A 21,668-nucleotide genomic window follows, 5' to 3' on the forward strand; every position below is an offset into this window, starting at 1 on the left:
TGCACATATATTTTAAGATTTGTCTTGGAAGACATTACCACAGGAGTGAAATTGTGAACAAGAAGGTATGCATCTAGTCCAATGAAACATTTGAATCAATGGGAATACTATTGACAGTGTGTCACATACCTAACTTACCCATATTTTTGCCAGGAACTGGTGTATTTTATGCTAGTTTCACTTCACATTTCTGTTACTGCATTCAGACATCTGGCAGTGGATCTAGCTAGAATACCGGACATCACTCCCCTTTTCTTTAACATTGAATGTGTTTGGTTGTACATTTTGTATGAGTTAACAAAACAGAATACTTATGTTTCTTTCTCCCTTCCTCACTCTAGCACCTAGTGAATAATTTTGTGTGTGTGTGTGTGTGTGTGTGTGTGTAATTTGATGTGCTGAGTCTCTTAATTTTACCTAGGTCATCATTTGTACCTCACGTTTGGAGTGTTTTATGCTATATTATACACATTTTTCTCATATGAGAATATAGAAATATTCACTTTATTGTGGTATAATTTACATTGTTTAAGCTTAAATTTTGGATATAGACAGGATGCAAGTCTTTCCATTTGAAGCTGCAGATTGAATTCTCTTTTCCAGCAACATGATGTATAAGGAACAGTTCATTCTAGAACATGGAACTGAGTGTTCTTTCCATTAGAATTCAACTACTGATTGCATATTCCTTGAAATATGGTCTTATTTTTAATGCTGAAAATTTTTAGAAGCATAGAAATGTACTAGAAATTCATTACATAATATGAGCAGTTATAGACCTCAATAATGTCACTGAAAGTTATTACTTATAGCGAAGTATTTGTTATGTACCAGTCCTGTACAGTTATACCTCTGCCTTTGCAATCTTGAAATCTTGAACTTGTGTGTGTTTGACCTCCACAGGCATAACAGGCCAGAAAATTTCATGTTTTGTATGATTTGCATGATTTGGCACAGAGACATAATTGTTGTTATAATTTAAAAGAAAAAGTACCAAATCACAGAATGGACTCCAGGAACTTGGCAACAGGAATAATGCTTTCAGTTCATAGTGCAATTGAAATGCTGGGAAATGTATCTTTTCTTATCTACTATCTACTCATTTACTATAATGATCACACATTAAAGACTCAAAAATTAATTATTACACATGTCTTCACAGCCAATTCCTTGATCATTCTCTCTAAAGCAGTACCCAGATAATGAGAGCTTTTGGGTAGAAACAGTTCTTCAAGGATGTTGGATGCCAACTTATTTTATATATTCTCAGACTTGGCAGGAGCATGTCCATCAGCACCATCTGCCTCTTGAGTGTCTTCCAGGCCATCATCATCAGCTCTAGGGATTTCTATTTTAAAGATCTTAAAATCAAAGTAAAAAAAAAGTTCACCATTCCATTTCACTCTTCTCAATTCTATACACATGTTTTTACCCATGATGATGTATACTAAAAGGAATAGTAAAAATAAGACACAAAAGAGATATTTTGAATTCTTCTGCTCTCTAGGTTGTGAAAAAATAGTAGATTCACTGTACACAGCATTTTGAGTGTTCCCTAAAGTCTTATTTTCTATGCTCATTGTATATTCCAGCATCTCTATGATTGTCAGACTTTATTGACACAAGAAGAGTGTTAAATACATCCTCAGTACTCATGCCTCCCCCAGAATCTCCCCTGAACCCAAAAATACAAAGACCATCTTAGTTATGGTTTGAATCTTTCTTGCTTTTTATACTCTTCCATTTTACAAGGCTACATTGCTCTTTCTCATAACCCCAATTGGTGGCTTATGAATTTCACAGCTATCATTTCTATGTGTTTTCCTACTTTAAGCTCATTTGTGATTATTCATAATTCTATTATTTCCAGATTTTGCATTTTCTGGATAAGGAATATAAAAATGAAATAATCTCATAATAATTATGTAAACTGTATCATTGTAATATTGTATATCTAAAATTTTAAACATTCATGTACTTCAAAATATTAGTCTAACAATTTATGGTATCTATTATTTTAATAGTAAGATCATTTCCCAGAATAATAGTAGTATATTCTTCATTATAGCGTATGGCCAGGCTAGCCACAGGTTCTCAGCCACATTAACTACTGTAGTTATGGACTCCTCATTGAGTGGCCTTATATGCTATCATAGTGTGGTTGTTTACTTTTGCCGTTTTTCTTCTACTGTGGTATAAGTGAGCCTATCTTGCCAGGCAAGCCTTTTTATAGCTCTCATAGTTAATTTCTGGGTGATATTGATTACTGTTTTCCTCCAGTAGAGAGCATACCACCTTATAGGAGTAGGAAAGCTGACCAGTAGAGATATAACTTCCAAGTCAGTATCTGCTGAATTCCATATTTCATGACTCAAGTATTTTGCAGTCCTATATTTGAACTCACAATTATTGTGTGCCCATACATCTGTGAACTTCAGAAAATATATCAGCAGATTCGGCATGGAGGAGGTGTAGTGGACATCCCAGCATTGGCCTGGAAGTTCCAACCCCCATTGAGGATTCGGTAATGGTCACGCCCACAAGGCAGGGCAGAGGAGGAAGCAGAAGACCAAGGATCAAGAGAAGGTCTCTCTTGGTTCCGGGACCCTGGACGCTGGAGGTAGACCGAGCAGAGTTTTTCAGAGAACACTGTTGGACTGTGCTATACCTTTGCTAGACCCTGTAACCTACCCCTTCATTTGTAAGTTACCCCACAAAATAAACCTCCCTTTTAACTACGTGGAGTGGCCTTAATAATTTCACCAATAGAGGAGGTAGCAATTAATTCCAGTCACTACATGAAGTGGGATTGGTATTTGGTAACTGTTAGGAGGAGAGAGTCAGTTTGCTTCAACAGTGTTGCTGTCTTGCAGATTGAACACATTCAGGGATTGATCCTACAATCAGTAATATTTTGGCAAATAAAATTTGTATATGATAGGTTTATAAATAAAATAACTTGAAATTTAGTGGGTAGATAGGTAGGAGTGATTCTGGGAGAATTTTGAAGAGGGTTGTTGCACATGATCAAAATACTTTGCATAAAATTATCTATGAGTTGATAAGAATATTCAAAATTGTAGTGGAAGCCACTTGTTTTTCTAAGGTACACTCTAGGATTTGAGGTTTCACCTGTACTTCTAGCACAATGGGGTGAATGTATCAAGATGTTCTACCCTGTGTAAGTGTACCTTATGTGTAGAAATCTTAAACAGTAATCATTGAAACTGTGTAAATGGATTAGATCTCAGATTCTATTTGTTTTTCTTATTTGAAGGTAATTTTTAACTGATTTTTTTGGGGGGAATTTTGCATTATGTACCTTAATCACACTCATTTCTGATTTCTTCTAGGTCTGCCATTTTACCTTGTAGCCTCCACCACCCCAAATAAATAAATAATAAATAAATAAAACACTTTGATCACCCATCTATCCTGCCTCTCCAACATATATCCATTTATTTTATCAGCCTTAGGAGGTATGGTGTGTCTTGCAATATATTCTTTTACTCAAAGAGCTTTACCTGCAAATGTTCATTGTAATGAGTTGTTAGGCAGTTATAAGGCCTCTGGCTTTTGGTATACAATCGATACTGGACCTTCAACAAAACTTCTCTAAGATATCCTGCTGTTGTCCCTAGTCATGGATATCCAATGGCTATGGTTATACAGGATTTTCCTTTCACTCACTGCAGCTGGTTGTAGATGCAGTTGATTTTGTGGTAGCCAACACAAAGTATTGAATGTGAGCCTGGGTAATAGCTGAGTTAGTTGGTCTAGTTCTCTACTTGAAACAGCCTAACAGATGGGACATGAGACTAGATCTCTCATGCCTACATCATCTGGGACAGATATCCTGTGCACACATTGAGGGGTATGGCTGATGCTACCATGTATGGGGTTAGCTATCTTGTTGTGGCAGTTCGAAGGAGCAGAGAATTTCCTTCATGGCCATGGAAGATAAGGTACGATTCTCCTATCTTGGAAGCAGGTCTCCTATGAAGCTCCCAGTGAAGTGTAGGACCAGCTCTCTATTGCCCAAGCCGCTGGGGCCTGCTCACTCATGGGATAGTACTACCATGGGTTGCAGACATGAACCCAGACTCCAACTGCCATAGAACCATGGACCTACTCATGGCCCTCAGCTGCAGCTTGACCTCAGATATCACCAAGGTCCAGAGTGGCAGCATTGGCCTCTTGTTTAATACTTTGTTTGTATTCTGACAAAGCAAGCTTGCCTAGAGTTCAGACTTAACCATAGAGGTCAGGCACATACCTTTAATCCCAGCACTTGGGAGGGGGAAGCAGGAAGATCAGGATTTCAAGTCCACCCTAGACTATATGAGATTGAACATTCTAAAATAGAAACTGAGCTGGGCAGTGGTGGTGCAAGCCTTTGATCCCAGCACTTAGGAGGCTCAAACCTTTGATCCCAGTACTTGGGAGGCTCAAGACTTTGATCTCAGCACATGGAAAGCTCATGACTTTAATCCCAGCACTAGGGATGCAGAGTCAGGAATATAAGGCAGGTAGAGACAGGTTCTCAGCCCCATTCAGTTTGAGATTTCAGAGCAGTAAGAAATCTCTAGTAGCTGTCTACTCTGATTCTCTGATCTTTCTGCTTTTACCTTCTATATCTGATCCTGGGTTTTTGTTTAATAAGACTAATTAGTATTTCACTTCATCTGGTATGAAGTGAACTGTTGGGGCAAAAAATAATGAAAAAGCTGCTTGCCTGTCCTGTGGATTTGCAGCTACCAGCTGACATAAGAGCTGCATTCCAGGGCTCTTGCCAGAGTCACCACCTCACTGTCTATGCTTAGGGATTTTTCTGTTGTATCCTCTTTGCAGCAAACTCCACAGGCAGCTCCAAATGCTGCCAGAGTTAGTTGTATTTGCATATTCCCCCTTGCAGATAGCTGACTCTTTTGCTTCTTCTCTCCTGGTAATTTGTGGGATTTCCCTAGCTGCCCAGGGCAACATCACCCTTCATTTCCCCTTTTCTTTCTATTTAAAAAGAAGGTTTTAACTTCAACATAGTAAAAGTATATATAACAAAATAGTTATATAGCAAGAATTGCAGTTACAATATCTAGTCTGTTTGTATTTGGAAAAATTTAAGAAAATATTCTATCTGTCATAAAGTTTTATAACTTTTCTAAGTCTAAAGTTTTATAACTAATTACCATAACTAAGAAAAATTGTAACCATCTAGTCTTCAACTACATCAAAGACCTCAGAAGGATATAATATTACCTAAGTAAATTACCATTTGTAAACTTCCAAAAATCTAGAATGATAGAGATAGCTGGCTGCCTAGAAAGTTACCTAAAGTTCTTCTGCAATGTTGGGGCATCTTTATTCAGACTATAGGCCTAGAGTCTCTCAGTTGCTTCTCTCTATGTCCTGTAGAATGTCTGGCAGTTTCTTCTGTGAAGCAGAAACCTGAAGGACCCTCTCATCTTGCAAAGTTCAATGGTCACCTTCCTATGGGTTCTACATGTTCAGTTTATACAACATACTGTCATCAGTTGATGAAAGGGCACTTTTTTGCCCAGTGGCTAACATTTGCCAAAAAGAAAGCAAACTCCATAATGAGTTTTTTTCAGTGCCAATCATCCTTCTTGCAGTAATTGGTGCTGCAAGGAGCAGACATGTCTCACTGTCCAGAAAGTCTAATTTTTAAAAACATTTCAAATGCCGTATTCTGTAGGTCTTTGAAGTGCTTAAAGATTACCCAAATAATTGAATTATATTTATGTATTTATGTATACCTAGAAAACTTAACATGACTAAAAGTTTGACAATAATAGACTAATTATTAATATGTATTTCTTAGTTATCCATTATAATTTAAATGAATTACATAAACATAATACCTCAAATGAGAGTGAAAATATATATACAGAATAACAAAATTAATTTTAAATTTGTATTAATAAATTAAAATCCATAGCAATATAAAACATTTTTAAACAAACTGTTGCACTTTGAAAGTAGGTTCATGCTGGATCAGAGGTGAATGCCTGGGGTTATAGTCAGAGAGGCACCTGCCTCTAGGTCCCACCCCTTGGCACCAGCCATCCAGGGAAGACCTGTCCAACTTGGCCCCAGTTTCCAGCCGTTCATCAGGCATACAGGAAGGCTCCCCTTTTCCAAGACTGCAGGCAAACACTACAATCTCCACACCCTGCCCCCACCCCAGAACTCCCATCTGGACCAGAGAGACCCCAGTCATTTCTTGAGACTTAGACACCAGCCCCCAGCATCCATCCTGCCCCAGAACTCCCATCTGGACAAGAAGAGCTCCCATCTGGACAAGATAAGGAGACCCCAGGGATTTTTTGATACTCAGAGTCCAGCCCTCAGCTCCCATCCGGCCAGCACTCTCATCTGGATGAAAGCCCCATCCAGCCCAGGCCTTCCATCTGGACCAGAGAGAGGCTCACTAAATCTGTCAGCTCTGTATGGACCAAGTACACTGATAAGACCAAGAATGAATCCACAAGGAGATGGGCAGACATCAAAGCAGAAGTACATACAACAAAATAAAAAGCAATACAGCATCACCAGAACCTAGCCCTTCTCCAACAGCTAGACCTGAACATCACAGAATGGAAGAAGCAGAAGAAAACAACCTTATAAATAACATTATGAAGAGGCTAGAGCCTCATATAGAAGAAATCAAAAATAAAGTGGAGGAACAGACAAACAAAAAATGGGAAGAACACTATAAAAAAAAATCTAGAGGAAAGGACAAATAAAGCAGAAAAAAACAAAAAGTCTCTGAAAGAAAATCATGAAAAAGCAATGAAAAAGACAAGGGAAACAGTCCAAGACCTGTAGAGGGAAATAGAAGAAGTGAAGAAGACACTAGCAGAAGGAATGCTGGAAATAGAAAATCTGAGTAAACGAATAGGAACTTCAGATGCAAGTAAAACAGAATGCAAGAGTTGGAAGAAAGGATCTCTGGTATTGAAGATATGTTAGAAAAAATAGATTCATCAATCAAAGAAAACACTAAAACCAACAAAGTCATGACCCAAAATGTCCAAGAAATTTGGGACACCAGTCGATATCTACAAAACATTCCACCCAAACAAAAAGAATATACCATCTTCTCAGCACCCCATGGAACCTTCTCTAAAATTGACCACATACTTGGCCACAAAGCAAATCTAAACAGATACAAAACAATTGGAATAACCTCCTGTGTTCTATTGAACCACCATGGTTTAAAGTTAGATGTCAATAACAAAAAAATCTACAGAAAACCTACAATCTCATGGAAACTGAATATCGCTCAACTGAATCACCAATGGGTTAAGGAAGAAATAAAGAAATTAAAGACTTCCTAGAGATCAATGAAAATGAATACACCACATACTCAAACTTATGGGACACCATGAAAGCAGTGATAAGAGGGACATTCATAGCACTAAATGCACACATAAAGAAGTTTGAGAAATCTCACACTAGTGACTTGACAGCACACATGAAAGCTCTTGAACAGGAAAAAGCAAAGTCTCCCAGGAAGAACAGACGCCAGGAAATTATCAAATTGAGAGCTGAAATCAATAAAATAGAAATAAAGAGAACAATACAAAGGATTAATGAAACAAAGAGTTGGTTCTTTGAGAAGATCAACAAGATAGACAAGCCCGTATCCAAACTAACCAAAAGAAAGAGAGGGAGCATCCAAATTAACAAAATCAGAAATGAGAGGGGGACATAACAGCGGACAGTGAGGATATCCAGAGAATCATCAAGTCATATTTCAAAAACCTCTACTCCACAAAACTGGAAAATCTAAAAGAAATTGATAATTTTCTGGATAGGTGCCACATACCTAAGATAAATCAAGACCAGATAAACCATTTAAATAGTCCAATAACCCATAAGGAAACAGAATAAGTCATTAAAAGTCTCCCAAACAAAATAAGTCCAGGACCAGATGGTTTCAGTGCAGAATTCTACCAGATCTTCAAGGAAGACTTAATACCAATACTCTTTAAATTGTCCCACACAATAGAAGCAGAAGGAATATTACCAAACTCCTTCTATGAGGCTACCATTACCCTGATTCCTAAACCAAACAAAGATGCAACAAAGAAAGAGAACTACAGACTGATCTCTCTCATGAACATTGATGCAAAAATACTCAATAAAATACTGGCAAACAGACTTCAAGAACACATCAAAACAATTATCCACCATGATCAAGTAGGCTTTATCCCAGGGATGCAAAGGTGGTTCAACATATGAAAGTCTGTCATTGTAATACACCATATAAACAAACTCAAAGAAAAAATGATCATCTCACTAGACACAGAAAAGGCAATTGACAAAATCCAACACCCTTTCATGATAAAGGTCTTAGAGAGTTCAGGAATACAGGGAACATACCTAAACATAATAAAGGCAATCTACAGCAAGCCAACAGCCAACATCAAATTAAATGGAGAGAAACTCAAAGCAATACCACTAATATCAGGAACAAGGCAAGGCTGTCCCCTCCTCCCATACTTGTTCAATATAGTACTTGAAGTTCTAGCCAGAGCAATGAGACAACATAAGGAGACTAAGGGGATTCAAATTGGAAAGGAAGAATCAAGCTTTCCCTCTTTGTAGATGACATGATAGTATATATGAGAGACCCCAAAAAAATCATCCAAGGAACTGATACAGCTCATAAACACCTTCAGCAACATAGCAGGATACAAGATCAACTCAAAAAAAATCAGCAGCCCTCCTATATTCAATAGGCAAACAGGCTGAGAAGGAAATCCGAGATACATCACCATTTACAAGTGTAGTGCCCTGGAACTTCCAAGTTGGGTAACTGCTGCCCTGCTTACCTGACCTTGACCTTGATGTCCTTCCTATGCTGATTCGCTGCTGGTCTCCACCCTACTGAATGCTTAAGGGAAGTTCTTTGTTTGTGTATCCTGCATTTGGTGTAAACAGCTTAGATGCAAGAATGTAGAACATTCAGTAGCGAACTTCTGCCCTCCAGGGATCCTCCATTGTGCTGTAAGCCTGTATTTAAGGTTTCCTCCCTTCTTCAATAAAGGGCATTCTGCATCCCCTGGCAGGAATGACCCGCTTTCATGTTGTCTCTGGTTTTCGATCCACAGCCCCTCGCTTGGACATGGTAAACAGGTGGTGGTTGTGTGGGCACTACCACAACAAATGGAGGTCCCACCAAGATCCGAGAAAGAAGGGAAAAGCTGATGGACACCCGGGTAATTCTGGCGCCAACAATTTAAAGAAAAAAGAGAATGGTGAATTGAAATTGGTGCAGGTAGCTCACCGTTAATTGGACTGCTGAAGCAGGAAGGCACCAAAGTTAAAAAAGAGCAAGATGGCTAAAGATTTAAAATGAAAAGGAAATCTTCCCAATAGAGAAGAAGGAAGGAAAGGAAATCTCCCGTTAGAAAAGGGAGAAAATTTTAATCAAGTAAAAAGGATTTTCCAAGTAAAAAGGGGAAAAAATTTTGAAACTAGGCCTAAAGATTTTGGGGGCTTGTAGAGGAAGGATGAAGGAAAGAGAAAAAGCCTCTTGCCAGTGGCCATGGAGGAAGAAAGGTCTCTTTCCAATATAGAAGTTTCAGGATAGCTAGAGCTCTGAGCTCTTTCTGCCTGCCAGTGCAGAGTGGCAGCATCTGAATTGCAGGGAGTCAGCAGGTAGGCCTCACTGCTGCTGGTTGAATAAGCAAGGAAGCCGAGAGGTTCAAGTTTTGTTGTCTGTTTGCTTGACTTTGGTTTAAATGTTTTTTATTTTTCCCTCAGAGTGGGAATAATTCAATATTTAGGATCCCTTCATGGGAAATGTTTTTCTATTTTTCCCTTATGGTGGGAATAACTCATTATCAGATAGTCCCTTCATGGGAGTAAGAGGATGTTTAAACGGGAGTGCATGTGAGTGTGGCAGACAAAGGTGCTTGTGATGGCATCTGAGATGGCCAGGCAGGCAGGCAGGTACACACCATAGGAGATGGAGCAGCAATGGAGCACAGCCCAGGCAGGTGCTGGCACTAGAGCCCATACAACCTGCAGAGCCAAAGCTGAAGCCTGCACCAAGCGAGCAGAGGCCTGGAGAGGGACAGGTGCTAAAAGTTTAAATGGGCCCAACAACTTCTGGTGAAAAAGGCTTCGGTCAGGACATGGAATGCTAAGTCAATGCTGTTTGAATTTCCAGGAATATTAATCATTCATTGTATAAAGGATGTTCTTTTGATTGTCTTAATAAATTTTTAGATGAATGGTTGATTCTCATGGTAGATAAGCTAAAGGAACAGTATTCATAATTTTAAACTATATATATTAGGTTGCTCTTATCTGTTGATATTTACTGAAAATGTGGCTCTGCTCTTTAAGCTGCTTTCTAGAAATTCTTGGTTTAATGCTATAGAAATATAACACCTGAAATGGATTGGGTTGTTAGCTTTTTAAATAATGTTGTAAGATAAACACATAAAAAATAATCTCTTACTGATAAAGAGGTTACAAAATTATTTCTCCAATAAATAAAATACAGGTAAATTTTTTGGTCCACATTGCTAATAATTGGTGATTTACATTGTTTTACTTGGGATCTATAAAGAAGGATCCTCTTTTTAAGATTTTATAAAAATACTCAGAGTATTACCTAAAGTTACATCTTCAAATCCTATAGAGATTGTATTTAATGTTTTTTTTTAATTGGCATATGTAAAAAGGACCATAGAAATAAAAACTGATGATAGAATTGCTCAATTATTATTGCTTTCATATTTTAAATGCAAAATGGCGCCTATATGTAAAACTAGAGGCTTTCGAAGTTCAGGAGAAAAGGTGTTTGACAAACAGTTATCAATGATAAACAGCCTAATTTAAAATAAAATTATATGGGATTAAGATTAAAAGATTATTGGATTCTGATGCTGGATATATCTAAAATTTCACAAGAATCCTGAGATCCCAACTGGCTTCTACAAGAAGTCAGAAAAATGGAGACTGTTACAGGATCTTAGAGCTGTAAATAAAACCATGCTTCTCATGGGAGCAACACAGCCTGGTTTGCCTACACCTATGGCAATTCCTAAACAATGGCATTTAGTTGTGATTGACTTATGGATAATTTATTGGCTGCTAAAGATAAAAAAAATAAAAAAAAACTTGTTTTTGATGCCTTTTCTAAACTACAAGAGGTTCTTAGCCTGGTTAATTTATAAATAGCACCAGAAAAGGTACAGGTATCTTTTCCCTATCATTACTTAGGTCATGAATTGTTATGCACAGGCATACGTCCACAAAAGATTACTCTGCCTACAGATCAGCTACGCACACTTAATGATTTCCAAACCTTTCTGGGAGATATTCAATGGCTTCAGTCCACTTTGAAGATTCCAACAGGTCAGCTTTGCCCCTTGTATGATGTCTTAAAAGGCGCCCCTGATCCTTTATCTCCCCATAAATTAACAGCTGAAGGGCATACAGCCCTACAACATGTGCAAGAGGCCCTGGAACAGGCTCACATGCAATATATAGATCTTTATTCTCCCTTGTTGTATTTGATATTTTGTTTTTCCCATTCACCTACTGGAGTGTTTTGGCAGACAGGTCCTATTCTATGGGTACATTCCCCAGTTTCTCCAGCGAAAACCATTACTGTTGCTCAGATTATATTTAAGGGAATCAAGATCAGTGTTCAAACTTTTGGTAAGGAGCCAGATATTGTGGAGACCCCATACACCCAGTCTCAAATAGCATGGTTGCAAGCTAATGATAATGATTGGACCATACTGACATGCTCCATGCAGGGTCAGTTTGATACTCACTACCCCTCTAATAATGTGTGTCAATTTTTAAAATTGCATCCTGTCATATTTCCCAAGATAGTACAGATGACTCCTATTCCTCAGGCCCGTGTAGTATTTACTGCTGGCACATCACGTGGTTTTGCTGTGGTAGTTTCTGGTAACATAGTGAAAAGAATGAAAGTCCAAGGCACTTCCACCCAGATGGCAGAGGTACAGGCACTGTTGCTTGCTTTACAGATGTTTTCTGATGAGTGTGTAAATATACTGAGAGCCAATATGTGGCAAATGCAATTATGCCTTTGGAGACAACAGCTTACATACCACCCATTTCTCCCATTCATGAATATTTGTTGCAAATGCAAGGACTCATATGGTCCTGCTCACATAACCTTTATGTGGGCCATATTAGAGCTCATACCCAATTACCTGGACCTCTAAGTGAAGGTAATCATTACTCATATGGCTGTCACATTAATTTGTTCTGCCTTTGAAAAGGCTACTCAGTTGCATCAATGTTATCATCTAAACGCTGGATGTCTTCATTATCACACGGGCATAACCCGGAACAAGCCATCCAGATAGTTAAATCATGTCCTCATTGTGCTGAATTTTTACCTGTTCCTCATTTGGGAGTTAATAGAGGACTTTTACCTAATCATGTGTGGCAGATGGACGTCACACATGTACCTTCCTTTGGAATATTACAATATGTCCATGTGTCTATTGATACATATTCCTCTTTAATTTTTACCTCTGCCCATTCAGAGGAAAAGGTTTAGGATGTAAAGACTCATTGTCTTCATGCCTTTGCTTATATGGGAGTGCCTAAATGCATAAAGACTGATAATGGTCCTGCCTACAGCAGTACAGGCTTTTCAAAATTCTGCCAAGATTTTTCTATTGCTAATAAGTCTAGTATTCCTTATAAGCCTCAAGGACAGGCTATAGTAGAATGATACCATCATACCTTAAAAACATATATTGCTAAAGTAAAAAGGGGGAGCTAGGGGCTCATCTCTCCTCTCCACATTTTATTTAAAATATTTATTGGTGGATTCTGCTGGAGTATCCGCTACAGATAAGCACTGAAGGACTCCTGTTACAAATCACCCTCTGGAGCAATGGAAGGATCTTTCTACTGGCACTTGGAAGGGACCCGATTGGGTGTTGGTGTGGACCCAGGGTTCTGTTTGTGTCTTTCCTCAGGACAATGAGGTTCCTCTTTGGGTTCCTGAGTGCTGTGTGCACCCTGTGGCTGCTGCTGAATCCCAGCATGGCAGAGACCTATTGGGCCTTCATAAAAAACTCTCCCCTTCTGATGCCAATGGGGATTGAGAGCCCAATATGGCCAACCTTGGCAAGCATTAACATAAGCCTAGGAACTGTAGCCATGCGGTTGGATTCTTCAGAAGGTAATGTATGGTAACTGCCTTTTCAAGTATGTTTGAGAACGTGTTACCCAGACACCTTGGAGATTAAGGATAACCCTGAAGGTCACTGACTTCCATTTGTTATCAGTAGCATACCAGCTAAGCCTTTTCATTTTTGCAATCCTCTTCAAGCTGGTGTAGTACCTACTTTCCAGGAGTGGCTCTGTGCAACATTTATTGGCCTCCTGAAATTCATCTAACCCCTTTTGAAGATGCCTTAAAATCTGTGAGCCTGAATGTAGCCATTATGAGATTATTAGTTCTGCTCCTTGTCTTCTGTCTGTCTTTTTTTTTTTTTCTTTATGGTTCTTAGTTGTTCTTTTACACAGCTGCCAGCTTAAGTCATGCTGGGATCAAGAAAAATTGGACTTGGTGGTTCGTGTTCCTGGAACTGTGTCCATGCCAGTGGACTGTGGCAGTTAGACACCAATGATGCTCACATGCTCCAGAAGAGAATTTGACACCACTGTTGCTGTTATAGCAGTGGCAGCCACTGCTGCTACTATTTCTGGGATTGCCATTTCACTACAGCTAGCACAGTGGAGACCCTGTCAGCAAAAGTAGCTACCATAGTTAATTACTCTTTCATTCTATTGGGCATGATAAATTTAATTCAGTAGTTACATACATTTCGATTGGCTTTGAATGGTATAAATTTATAAACTCAAGTTCCATTTGCTTTTGGGATACCATCTTACAAGGACTCCAATTTGCAGTAAGGCTCCCTAAAGAAGGGAATGGCTTAATTGCCTCTAGCCTACTGGCTATGGGTGGGTTAGGACTTCTGCTTCTGTTGGTCTTTTCTGTGTTGCACAGATTGCAAGCCCAGTGCCACTTTGAGATCTTTGGCAGCAGTTAACCCTACAGCTCACCTGGTTGAGCCTGTATGATAATGAGTATTCAGAGATGGGTAATGCTTGGGGGGTGGTTGTCAACATAAGACAGAGTGTTTGTGTGGCCTGGACAAGTGTCAACCTAAGACAGAGCGCTTGTGTGGCCTGGACAAGTATCTCCATGACAGGTAAGGCAACCTGCTGACGTCCCACGCAACCTAAGTCAGAAGCTCATTTTTTAATATAAAAGGGGGATATGTAGTGCCCTGGAACTCCCAAGTGGGGTAACTACCACCCTGCTTGCCTGACCTTGACCTTGATGTCCTTCCTATGCTGATTCGCTGCCAGTCTCCACCCTCCTGAATGCTTAAGGGAAGTTCTTTGTGTATCCTGCATTTGGTGTAAACAGCTTAGATGCAAGAAAGTAGAAGATTCAGTAGGGAACTTCTGCCCTCCAGGGATCCTCCATTGTGTTGTAAGCCTGTATTTAAGGTTTCCGCCCTTCTTCAATAAAGGGCATTCTGCATCCCCTGACATGAATGACCCGCTGTCTTTTGTCTCTGTTTTTCAATCCACAGCCCCTTGCTTGGACATGGTAAACGGGTGGTGGTAGCACAGGCGGTACTGCAACAACAAGAGATACAAATGATATAAAATACCATGGGGTAACTCTAACTAAGCATGTGAAGGACCTATATGACAATAACTTTAAGTCCCTGAAAAAAGAAATTGAAGAAGATGTCAGCAAATGGAAAGATTTCCCATGCTCATGGATAGGCAGGATTAACATAGTAAAAATGGTGATCTTACCAAAAGCAATCTACAGAATCAACACAATCCCCATCGAATTACCAACACAATTCTTCACAGACCTGGAAAGAAAAATACTCAAGTACATATGGAAAAACAAAAAACCCAGGATAGCCAAAAGAATCCTGTACAATAAAACAACCTCTGGAGGCATCATGATCCCCAACCTCAAGCTCTACTATAGAGCTACCACAATAAAAACAGCTTTGTATTGGCATAAAAAGTGATATGTAGACCAATGGAAATGAATTGAAGACCCTGACATTAACCCACACACCTATGAACATATAATTTTTGACAAAGAAGCCAAAACTGTACAATGAAAAAAAGAAAGCATCTTCATCAAATGGTGCTGGCATAACTGGATGTCAACCTGTAGAAGGCAGCAAAGTGATCCATATCTGTCACTGTGTACAAAACTTATGTCCAAGTGGATCAAAGAACTCAACATAAATCCAGTTACTCTGAACCTGATAGAAGAGAAAGTAGGAAGTACTCTTGAACGCACTGGCACCAGAGATCACTTTCTAAATATAACACCAGTAGCACAGACACTGAGAGAAACAATCAATCAATGGGACCTGTTGAAACTGAGAAGCTTTTGTAGAGCAAAGCACAGGGTCAACAAAACAAAGCAACAGCATACAGAATGGGAAAAGTTTGTTACTAACCCCATATCTGACAGAGGGCTGATATCCAGAATAAATAAAGAACTCAAGCAATTAGACATCAAAATGCCCAACAGTCCAATTAAGAAATGGGCTATAGAACTAAAGAGAGAATTATCAACAGAGGAAGCTGAAATGGCTGAAAGACATTTAAGGAATTGCTCAACATCCCTAATTATCTCTGAAATCTAAATCAAAATGACTCTGAGATACCACCTTACTCTTGTCAGAATGGCTAAGATCAAAAACACAGAAGACAGCTTATGCTGGAGAGGATGTGGAGCAAGGGGAACTCTCCTCCACTGCTGGTGGGAATGCAAGCTTGTACAGCCACTTTGGAAATCAATAGGGTGCTTCCTTACAAAATCGGGAATCCATCTCCCCTAAGACCCAGCTGTAGCACTCTTGGGCATATACCCAAGGAATGTTCAATCATACCACAAGGGCATTTGTTCAGCTATGTTCATATCAGCAATGTTTGTAATAGCCAGAACCTGGAAACAACCTAGATGCCCTTCAACTGAAGAATGGATAAAGAAAATGTGGTACATATACACGGTGGAGTACTACTCAGCAGAGAAAAACAGTGACAGCAGGCAAATGGATGGATCTAGAAAAAAATGATCCTGAGTGAGGTAACCCAGACTCAGAAGGACAAACATGGTATGTACTCACTCATAGGAGGATACTAGATATAAAAACAGATGACTAGACTGCTACACAACTCCAGGGAGGCTACCTAGAACCAGGACCATAGGAAAGACACAGAGATTGCTCAATGACAGAGAAATGGATGAGATCTACATGAACAACTTGGCCAAGAGTGGCATTAATGAAGGGCAAGTTTTGAGGGAAAGAAAGCTTAGGGGAGCAGGAGATCCCAGCTGGATCAAGAACAGAAAAGGAGAACAAGGAAGAACAAACCTTGATAAATGAAGACCACATGAGAACAGAAATCCACAATGATACATCCACTGTAGACTTCTGGCAAACATCGAGAGAAAGCCTGATCTGACCTAGTCTGGTGATCAGATGGCCAAACACCCTAAAGGTTGTGCTGGAACTCTCATCCAATAACTGATGGAAGTGGATGAAGAGATCCTTGGCAAGGCTTTAGGTGGAGCACCAGGAGTCCAATTGTCGAGAATGAGGAGGGACTGTAAGAGTGTGAATTGTTGAGACCAAGATTGGAAAAAGCACAAGGACAAATAGCCAAACAATTGCAAACACATGAATTATGAACCAAAGGCTATGGAGCCCCTAGCTGGAGCAGACCCTCTGGATAAGTGAGACAATTGAATAGCTTGAACTGTTTGGCAGGCACTGAGCCTGTACTGAATTCCCCAGGTTTAAATGAATCTCCAGGGGAGTCTTGGCCCTGGAGGAGATGGTGATGGATGGAAGGGGCTTGGGGGAAGGTGGAGGCAGGAGTGGAAGGGGGAGGACAGGGGAACCCATGGCTGATGTATAAAATTATAACGAAAATATAATAAATTTAAAAAAGGAGAAAAAAAGAAAGTAGGTTCATTTATCTACCCTTTTACCCTATCATATCTCTATTCTACATTTATATACCATATCTCCATTTCTTCTTTAAAAAGAGATTGAATATGACCAATAGCAGTTTCCAAGCACTGACCTGAACAAAAATAAATATCAATAATCCATTTTTTTGTGAATATGGGCATAGTTTTCTAGCCTACTTCTTGCTGATAAAGGGCACTGTATTCTTAGGGGATCCTGTGAAAATTAAGAATTATGGTCAACTCCTGACTGAAATAGTCTGTGAGGCTGCATTGTCTGAGCCATTTGCTTTGAAACCATTCTGGATGTTGGATCATCTGGGCCATGGTGTCATGAGACCTTTCATGGGATCTTGGCTGCTCAAACCCGATGTATCTTAATCTCAAACAAGTCCATGTCCTCTTGCTTCCTGCGGAATCAAATGCACAGCCTCCTTTCCAAAGCAGCCTATCCTTAGATCCAAATTTTGAAGTCAAGATACTATGTGTGTGTATATATATATTCTGGAGTTAAAAATATCAAAGGCAACACAATCTAGATTCTCTGCATAATATAAAACTCTTTGCTGTAATGGTTATTCTTGGTTGTCAGCTTGACTGCATGTGAAATTGACTAAAAATCCACATTGCTTTGCTTATCTGCTACAGGCCACAGAAAAATGTAATGGAATAGAGCTACTATGACAAAAGCTATTACTTGGAAAGGTGAAGGACCTTTATGAAGGTCAAGTCATGGCTTAAGAAGTCTTGGTGATATCTTAGTTTTGTATATATATATATATATATATATATATATATATATATATATATATATATTAGCTATATATATATATATATATATATATATATATATATATATATATATATATATATATATATATATATATTAGCTGGTTCCTACAATGATTTTCTTTTTGTTTTTGTTTTTTCAAGACAGGATTTCTCTATCTCTCTGTGTAGTTTTGGTGCCTGTCTTGGATATCACTCTGTAGAACAAGCTGGCCTTGAACTCACAGAGATCTGCCTGCCTCTGTGTCTCAAGTGCTGTGAATAAAGGCGTTTGCTATCACTGCTCAGCTTACAATGATTTTCTTGTATGCTATGTGTGCTTCCAAGAACTCCTAACAGTGTATTTATTTAAAATGCCTACCATGTTTCCAAGGCCAAATGATCTCCCAAACTAAGGTAACACCCTTTTGGAAAGAGCATCTGTCTCCTAGGTTTAGGTGGATAGCTTTATTTCTTGCATAATTTAAGCTGAGACCCCCCTGTTTTACACAGCTTTATTAACATTATAGACTCCTAACTCCTTACCTAACCACTTATAGGAGTGTAAATGGACCACATAAATCCTCTTTTCTTGATATGCTAACCAATCATTAGCTCTCAGTTAACCTCCTCCTTTTCCATGCCCATTTTGGGTTGTAAAAGAAAGCCTGATGATCACTCCCTGAGGAAATATCTTAGCTACTCTTTTGACTCTGCAATAATTCAAGCCTGGTGACCTTGTTTAGCCAGAGGATTCCTATTGTTTGGTTTTATAATTGCATACTTGAGAGATGAGGGACCAGAGAGGGATAATGAGACTTTGAGGAGGATTTGAAAAAAAAAATAGATCCTGAGGATGAGGCAGAGAAGAGAAAAGAGAATGGAAGAACTAGATGGGCCAGAACTGGAGAAGAATGAACTAGATTGAAGGGCTAGAAGAGAGTATTAGAGGAATGATATGGAAGATGAAGTGGAGTCACATGGAGGAGAACAAGATGAGGAAGAAGAAGATGTGAAAGAAGGAGATGGGAGAGGAGCTAAGATAGGAAGTAACTAGATGGATGAGAACCTAAAAGGGGCAGTCAAGTCTACTTTTTCAGGATTCTTATTTGTAATAAATAAGACTAGGGGATCAAGTGACTCTTAGATTCTTAAACTTTCAGTTGGGAGACAACCATTGTAATTCATTTTTATCAGTTCTCTTTTCTCGAAAAAAGAGTATTTCCTCATTACTCCACCATTTCTCCCTTTAGAAATTTCAGTGTATGTAATTTTCCACTATATATGTAAGTACATAATTTGCTCTTTTGTTTTATGAGGCACAAGAACTGAGAGGTTGTTATTGTTTCTTTTAGTTCTTTGCTCTGTTGGTTCTTTGGTCTTTGGGGAACCTGTCACCCAGCTCAATAAGATAACAAACCCTCATCCAAACTAAGCAAATATTGTATCCAAATTAACAAAATCAGAAAGAAAAAGTGGACATAACACCAGACAATGAGGAAATCCAGAGAATCATTAGGTCATACTTCACAACTCTGTACTCCTCCAAATTGGAAAATGGGAAAAAATGGACAAAATTAAATCAAGATCATATAAACAACTTAAATAAACCAACAACCCCTACATAAACAGAAGCAGTCATTAAAAGTCTTCCAATTGAAAAAAGCCCTGGACAAAGTGATTTCAGTGCAGAATTCTATGAAAAATTCATAAAAGACCTAGTACTAATATACCTCAAATGGTTCCACATCATAGGATCAGAAGGAACATTGCCAAGCTCTTTTAAATCAGACTACATTTACCCTACTGCACAAACCACACAAAGATGCAATAAAGAAAGAGAATTACACAACAAGCTCCCCCTGAATATTGATGCAAAAATACTCAATAAAATATTGGAAATCTGATTTCAAGAACACATCAAAGAAATCACCCACAACGATCAAGTAGGCTTCATTCCAGAGATGCAGGATGATTCAGCACATGAAAATCTGTCAATGTAATCTACCATATAAAAAGAAAAAAACTCCACATGATCATCTTATTAGATACTGAAAAAGTCTTTGACAAGATCCAACACCCATTCATAATAAAACTCATTCATAATCAAATTTCTAAACAATCTTATTAAATAAGAAACATAGAGCCAAATACAGAGGTAATATCCAAAGAAATCAGAGAACTTGGGAAGAGCCATGACTACCTTATATTACCACCTCCCTGCCATCGCTTCCCCAGAGAGCTTTCTTCCTGTGTAACCTGTGTTTTTATTGCCTTTCTGTTCTGCTTTCTCATTGGCTCTAAGCCCAGCCACATGACTTCCTCATCACTGCCTGTCTATACAGACCTCTATGTATCTATGGTTGGCACTGGGATTAAAGGCTCATATCACCATGCTTGGCTGTGTCCTTGACCACACAGAAACTCTGCCTGCCATGTGATTGGATTAAAGGCATGTGCTACTACTGACTGACTCTGCTAATGGTTTGCTATGTGACCTCTGATCTCATAAATAAAAGGCAAACTTTATTTATTAACATACGAATAAAATCACACTTCAGCACAATTAAAATATCACAACAGCTCAGGAGTATAAGGAAAATAACTAAAGATATTAAGGCAGTTTACAGCAAGCCAACAGCCAACATCAAAGTAAATGGGGACAAGCTCAAAGTGTTTCCAATAAAATCAGTTGATCTCTCTCCCCATATCTATTCAGTATTTACTTGAAGTTGTAGCTAGAGCAATAAGACAAAAAAAAAAAAAAAACAAAAAAAAAACAAAAAAAAAAAAAAAAGAAGATCAAGGTGATACAAAATGGAAAGGAAGAAGTTAAATTTTCATTATTAGCAGATGATATGATTGTATATGTAAGTCATGCTCATAATTCTCCCAGGAAAGTACTACAGAAAATAAACACCTTAAGTAATGTAGCAGGATACAAGATTAACTAAAAAAATCAGTAGCCCTCTTATATACAAATGAGAAATGGGTCAATAAAGAAATCAGAGAAACATCCTTTACAATGGCCACAAATAATATAAAATACCTTGGGGTTACTCTAACTAAGCAAGTGAAGGACCTATATGATAAGAACTTTAAGTCTCTGAAGAAAGAAAGCAAAGAAGATATCAGAAAATGGAAAGGTCTCATGCTCATGGATAGGTAGGATTAACATAGTAAAAATAGCAACCTTACAAAAATAGTCTACCAATTCACTGAAATCCCCATTAAAACCCCAACAGAATTCTTCATAGACATCAAAAGAAAAATGTTCAGCTATATATGGGAAAAAAAACATGGTAGCTAAAACAGCCGTGTAAAACAAAGCTACTTCTGGAGACATCACCATCCCTGAACTCAAGAACTATTACACTGCAGTAGTAATAAAAACAGCTTGTTATTGGCATACAAACCACCATGTGAACCAATGGAATCGAATTGAAGTACCTGACATTAATCCACACACCTATGAACACCTCATTTTAAACAGAAGCCAAAATTGTACCATGGAAAAAAGAAAGCATCTTCAACAAATGGTGCTAGCATAACTGGATGTCAACATGCAGAAAATTGCAAATAGATCCATATCTGTCACTGTGCACAAAATTCAAGTCCAAGTGGATCAATGACCTCAACATAAATCCAGTTACACTAAACCTGATAGAAGAGAAAGTGGGAAGTAGGCTTGAACACATTGTCACAGGATACTACTTCTTAAATATAGCATGAGTAGTACAGACACTGAGAGCAACAATTAATAAATGGGACCTCCTGAAACTGAGAAGCTTCCATAAAGCAAAGGACATGGTAAATAAGACAAAAAAATCAG

General features: G+C 38.6%; 1 pseudogene; it reads left to right on the plus strand.

Moving 5' to 3' along the window:
* Positions 1-1,005: 1,005 nt before the first annotated feature.
* On the plus strand, positions 1,006-1,910 carry LOC118570329 (annotated as a pseudogene).
* The last annotated feature ends 19,758 nt before the right edge of the window (positions 1,911-21,668 follow it).

Source organism: Onychomys torridus, chromosome 19, assembly GCF_903995425.1.
Source record: "Onychomys torridus chromosome 19, mOncTor1.1, whole genome shotgun sequence".
Taxonomy (NCBI): domain Eukaryota; kingdom Metazoa; phylum Chordata; class Mammalia; order Rodentia; family Cricetidae; genus Onychomys; species Onychomys torridus.